The sequence below is a fragment of the Chrysemys picta genome, chromosome 1, assembly GCF_011386835.1.
Source record: "Chrysemys picta bellii isolate R12L10 chromosome 1, ASM1138683v2, whole genome shotgun sequence".
Taxonomy (NCBI): Eukaryota; Metazoa; Chordata; order Testudines; family Emydidae; genus Chrysemys; species Chrysemys picta.
In genome coordinates, this window is record NC_088791.1 from 224,341,985 (window position 1) to 224,348,414 (window position 6,430).

The 6,430-nt window shown below is 37.5% G+C and overlaps 1 protein-coding gene across 22 annotated transcripts in view; it reads right to left on the reverse strand.

Annotated features, from left to right (window-relative positions):
* Positions 1–6,216, reverse strand: part of TBL1X (transducin beta like 1 X-linked) — a 280,764-nt gene extending 274,548 nt beyond the window's left edge. For 14 of the 22 annotated variants that reach the window (XR_010597654.1, XR_010597653.1, XM_065580711.1 and 11 more), the window contains exon 1: positions 4,502–4,786. The gene's annotated coding sequence lies outside the window, so the exon portion shown is untranslated. The other 8 variants (XM_065580707.1, XM_065580705.1, XM_065580699.1 and 5 more) reach the window with 4 other exon arrangements.
* Between the last annotated feature and the right edge of the window lie 214 nt (positions 6,217–6,430).

The following is a 6,430-nucleotide window of genomic DNA, read 5'->3' on the forward strand; positions in this document are numbered from 1 at the left end:
AAGTTCAACTTTCATTATAAGGAGATTGCACTATTAGGTGTATTAGGTAAATTGAAATACTATTTTTTTTGTTCCTTTTTTATAGTGCAAATATTTGTAATCGAAAAAGCTATAAAGTGAGCACTGTACACTTTGTATTGTGTGTGTAATTGAAATCAATATTTTGAAAATGTAGAAAACATCCAAAAACATTTAAATAAATGGTATTCTATTATTGTTTAACAGTGCAAATAATAGTGAGGGTTTTTTTTTAAATCGCACGATTAATCACGGTTAATTTTTTTAATCGTTTGACGGCCCTAATAATTTTGTATATGGGTAGTTTATTTTTAATTTTTTTAGATGTTTATCAATTTAAATTTTTACAGTTGTCATAAATCACTGGGGAGTCAGACAATAATTATTTAATGACAATAGGTATTGAGATTCAAAAAGATGAGGTTTCATAGCCATTAAAACACAAATTGGCAACATTACAATGTCAAAATATACAAAGTTAAGTAAACTCTAATAAGTTCTCAGGAAAAGTAAAAACAACTTATCTGTAAATTTCTGCCATCATCTGTGGAAATATTTTTTCATCTCTGTGTGTGTACAGTGAAATCTACATTTACCAACAAAAATTCAATCCTTCCAAGCCTACATATAAGTTTAGACTTGAAACTATCAGAGCCAACACAAACAGCTTGCAAAATCAGGTTTGACACAGCTGTGTAACTACCATGTTTTAATAGGTACGACTCTGAAATCTCTGTTGGGGTACGTTCTGTTTGATGTGAGAGAAGGTGAAGGGAAATATTATCCTTCCCTATGAAAACAGATATCCTTCTTTACTTCCACATAAGTACAATGCAAGTGGGACTCTTAGCATTCTTAACACTGCATATAAATTACATAAATCAATTTTAAATGAAATCCCTCAATATTAACTTTCAGATTGCCACAAATACCCTACAATGCTGACTCATCTACCAAAGGGGAGAAGAATGCCCCAAAGTCACATTTTCACCTTCAGATATTTCTCAGATTTACTCAAGTTAAAATTATGTATATTCAGAAGAGGCTGTTATTCCTAGGCAGGGCTGTAGTTCCAGTGTTTTTGTTTAATTTCAACCAACTTGTCCAAGTAGGCCATTCGGTAAAAACCTATAAATGGTACCCAAGGGCTCTGTGTTCTTACTGCAAAGAGGTCAGCTATTTCCTTCTAACTAAAAATAGTCGGGGGGGTGGGGTGGAGAGGGAGACTTAAGTTTAATTTAGAACCTGAAAAACAGTTTACAAAATAATTTTCATCATGAGGCAAGATGGAAGTAATGGGGGGGGGGGGGGGGGGGAAAGAGCCTGCTCATGAGAGTTAAAAATTCTTTGTGATTTTACAAGGTTGGCTGGAGTATAACCAGCCAGTATTAAAATAGTACTATAAATTAAAATAATAAAAAAATAATGAAAACTCAAGGCAGGCAAAATGCACAGCAAAGATGCAGGAAATCTACTCCTTCCCCAGACTGAATGGACTTATTTATCATAAAACCACCATAGAGTGCCACGGTTCAACATCACACCCACAAAGAGATGTAGAGACGATGGGTTACAATGGATAGAGCACCGCATAGGGAGTCAGGAGCTCCGGGTGGGTTCTCTTCCAACTCTGCCACTGACCTCTATGACCTTGGGCAAGTTACTTCACCTCTCTCTGTGTCTCTGTTTTCCCGCCCACCCTTTGTCTGTCTTGTCTATTTTGACTATAAACTCTTCAAGGTGGAAACTAATTCTTAGTATGTGTTCACTTGGGGCGAAACAAACATACATACATACATGCAAAATCATCTAGAGTGTAAATTCTATCACCTGATTTGAAAATAGTAGGAAATAACAGAAAATATTAAAAGTACGCTGATCCAGGGACCAAGCACTACCATACAGAATTGCTGGGTCAATTTTCCCAGTCTGGTACCTTGCTCTCCAGATGACCAGAGCTCAGAATACTGCTAAGTATTCCTGCATACCTCAATACTGACCAAACTGTACCATTAAGAAACAATATTATTTAACTCCAAAGGATGTCTCATCCAGTCCTTTTCAGCTTCAAGGATGTTGGCTTTTGAGAATTGCTGCAGTCTAAGGAGCCACCGCTCTTCCAAAGAGGCAGGCCATATTATCACCCTTTGAAGGATAGATCTGATTCTGGCCCTGTAACTACAGAGATGGGGAAAAACTCATTTATAAATAAGTGGGAGAATGGAACACAGGAAAAACTGGTGGAGAGGACATCTCAGGGCTCTGAAAGAGAGAAAAGTTCTTCTCCACGCCATCCTCAAAACTAAGAGTATAAAAAACCTAGCCTTATAAAAGGCTTCAGAGGGATTTATGATCCATGCACTGAAAGAGCAAGAAGGTGAAGTCCCAATATCATTATGATAAATGTAGGATATATAAGTAACTTACTTGGGGGCGCGAGGGGGATGGATACAGAAGACAACTTACTGCCAGAGATTTCTTCTCCTAAGGGCACTTGGACTATTATGCAGCTGCCAATGTTTATATGCATGTATAATTATTATGCTCTTTAGTGCTAAGACAGACTTTTTAATCTTAAAAATGGCCTGTTTGTTCTTTAGCCCTCTGAAACACTTATATTGAGATACAGTAGCTCTGTTTAAATTTCTGCCAGTTTTACTATTACTGCATGTAGCCCAAGAAAGGTTTAATATATTTTTAATATGTGAGTCTATTTCTCTGTCCACCCCACCCCCACTGCCAGATCTACAGGGAAAGGGTTCCCTATTTGAATATGACTGTATTTGTGATGTTGCAATTATTAACCGTCATTTACAAAAAAAGAAAAGAAAATTAAGAAATCTGAAATAGTGCTCTTGCTCCAATCCTGTTTGATATCACAGAAAAAGGAATTATTTAATTTGAAAACTGTGAGATGTCTCCAGGTTTGGTAACACCTTGTCCATATAGTTCTAGGCCAACCAAGAGGCCTAAATCCACCATGTGCTATTATGTGGTAAGCAAGGTTTACTGCAGTTAATCTTGTACATGCTGTGTGAGCAGTCTCAGTTAAAGGTTCACTAATAAATGGGTCAAGGAGAAAAATGTGACATTACAAGCCTTCTTGTGTAATATGCTAACCCGTTTTCTTTTCATTTCAAAATAGATTGCTTTTCCCCCTGCCTCCTACTTTAAATGTGAATTGTAGGGGGAGGGGGACAAACATACCAATAATACAAAATCCTCATGCAGGAAGGTGAAAGATCTTTTAAGACAACATGAAGAGGCCAGACTTTGTGAGAAAATTGTATCTACTATAAGTCCAACTTTTAGGGTGTGGTTTTGTGTGCAATATGCCTATTTGAGAATTGAACAACATGTAATTAAATAGGCCAAGGGTCATTAGCAAGACATATTGCAATACTACTTGACCTCACACCCATTTAAAACAAAATAAACTGCTGAGATTAAAACAGCCAACACAAAATAGGAACAGAATCATAAAAGGATTATAGTTGGGAGGAACATGCCCACTATCCTGTGCTGCTAAGTATCTATGCTGGGCACACTAACTTAACAGAAGTGTCCTGTTGTCCTAATGTGTTAATGATAAATGATCAAGCACGTATTATTTTTGCCTCAATATATATGCAACAGGTCTGCAAATTTATTTTCTTGCAAACACTGCAGTAGTACTCTGCTTGTAATACAAGTCACACTGAATATTTTTCCCATAACGCCAGCACTGGTCCATCACTTTGTTAAAGGATTGCTTTTCAGTTAATGACAGTATTACAAATCATAAACAAAAATTAACTTGTTTACCTACTTGGAGCTAAACTTCGATTTACCAGAGAGTGATCAACTTCTGTGCTTGCTGATTCAAACACTAGATGAATGGGATTCCCCTCCCCCACCCTGGGTTGTGCAAACTCCACACTCTCTACAGTGTGAATACCTTTTATTTTGCTAGTGAAATACTAAGGGGAAATGTGAGTATCTTAAGGCTAAGTTATCATTTCAAAAACTCCCCTCCAAACTCACTAACCCTTCCCCTGCACAAATCAAAAAACAAACCTCCAAACAAACAAGTCTCCTTTCCCTCATTCAGAGGAACATTTCTAAAGCCACCACATTGTGTTACTACTCTGCCTTAACCAGGGTTTAGAAACTCCAGCAGAATTAACATTCATAATAAACCTTCCAACGATGCAAGACTTTCTAGCCCTTTCCAGTCACTTTAGGGTAAAACACACACACACAAAATCATGACACACTTGAGAGAAACACACACAGCAAAATGTGGGAAATCCTAAAAGAAACAGCCATAAATCCAGCAGAATCAGATACAAAAGAAACAAATAATAAGAAGAGAGGAACATGAGGAAATTGATTCCATGCACTGAAAAATATGGCAAAGGCAAGCCGTTTTAATCACTAAACTGCATGTCACAGACGCACACAAAAAGGTCCAAATGATGAATAATCAGTCCTCCAAACTCACCTCACTCAACGTGTATTAAAGGCACAGCTTTCACTTCTGGAAGCAGCAGAGAAAAGCCTCAACTTCTGCAAGAAACACACACAGAGACTTTTTCACTTGCAGTACATGGTGTAACTCTTCTTTTCCTAGGTCCCAGCAAGCGTTAAAGGAGACTGTAAATCCCACCACCACACACACACACACACTCCTCCTCCTCCACACAGCAAAATCAAAAGGAAGTCCCAGAGAGTGGGAAGAGGAAAATGGAAAGTTTTTGGTGCGGAATGGCGGTCAGGAGGTGCTGCTACTCACTACTTCATTAGCAGAGTTAATGTGTTTGGTGTGAGTGTGTGTCTAAGGCTTCCAAGAGACAAGCAGCAGCAGCAGGAGGAGGACTGAGAGAAAGACACACAGAGATAGTCAGTGACCTGGAGTGGGTGGGGGGGGACCAACCAGCCACATTGACCTGAACTAGGGGAAGGTAGCCACACACACACACACACACACCCTCTCTCAATACCTCTCCCTTCCTCCAAAATCAGTCCCCACACTCCCCCAGAAAACTTCAAACAAAAAAAGCACGCCTACCCAAAAAATGCTTTGTTTTTGTCTTCCAAGTACCTAGGGTAACTTGTTTAATCACTTAAGGCTTATTTTTGTCATTATTTTGAATCCCAGGGATTTTTTTTTAATCAACCCTCCCCCATCTACTAGAAAAACGAAATATTAACCCTGTGGACTCAGCAATAAAAAATGTCAAAGATGCATGAACACTCCTCTCCCTCCTCTCCTCCCTGCATAAAAACACACATACAGTTTGTCTGTGATAGTGTGTAAATAGATATGAGTATATACTATATTCCCATTACTGTCTGGGGATAGCTTAGTTTACATTAATTGTATTAAATTATGTATTAGTGCACACTATTATTATTTTGCAAGTTTCAGACTGCTGAAAGTGTCTTCGGATTTCAAATCTGAAAATATTCACAAAAATCAGTTTTGAAAAAGTCAATTTAAAATAAATCTAATTTACATTTCCACAACCCTCCCAGGAAGTAGATATGGTAATAATATTTAGTTATTGAACACCAAACCATTCATGTGTTAACCCAATTGGAAAAATACTCCAGAACCACCTTCTATTTTTCTACCTATTCCAATTTTTTTAAGTGTTTTCCTTTATAATATGCCAGACAGCAAGAGCCTAATTCTCAGTAATCTGAAACATAACAATCTGATCAAAAGACAATGGGTGTTTTTCAAATTTTAAAATAGTGGAGCTCAGCAATCAAAAGAGTACATAAGCAAAATTAAATTCTTATATATCTTATTATAAAACATGAGTGATGTAAAACTAATGTTTCTATAACATTAATAGAGCACATTAAATATGGACTTACACAGTCTCCATAATTGTGAATCAGCAGAATGGATTTTATTATATATCAGTTGAAATTCAACACCCCCAAAAATGTTGTTGTTCTTTTGCCTTGAACATGCCCTTCTTATTTTTCTCTGGATTTGTACAGCTTGATACTGAGATATTACATTCAATCGAGAAAAGAAGGGAGCAATATAAAAACCAATGCAAGTAAATGATGCAACATTGCCCTGGTTACATGTGCTTCCCTTCCCCCAACCTCTTACTGGTGAGAGTGCTGTGTTTTTTTCGCCTGTAGAGTCACATCGTGGTTGATTGATTCTCCTTTCGCCTTGCTCAGTCATTCAGCTTTGGAAAGTAAATAACAAGTTGACATCATTACAGCTCTCTGCATTACTGTGACACATTCCTCTCCTACCACACACTGTCTATTAGCTGCGCAGTAAAACCCACTCTTTTAAAGCTGGGATTCCAGTGTTGGGTTGCTTGCTCTGGCACAGCATAGAACTTTGTAAATAGTCTCCTGCTATGTTTGAAACATAAAATGCTTAACCAGTGTCAATATT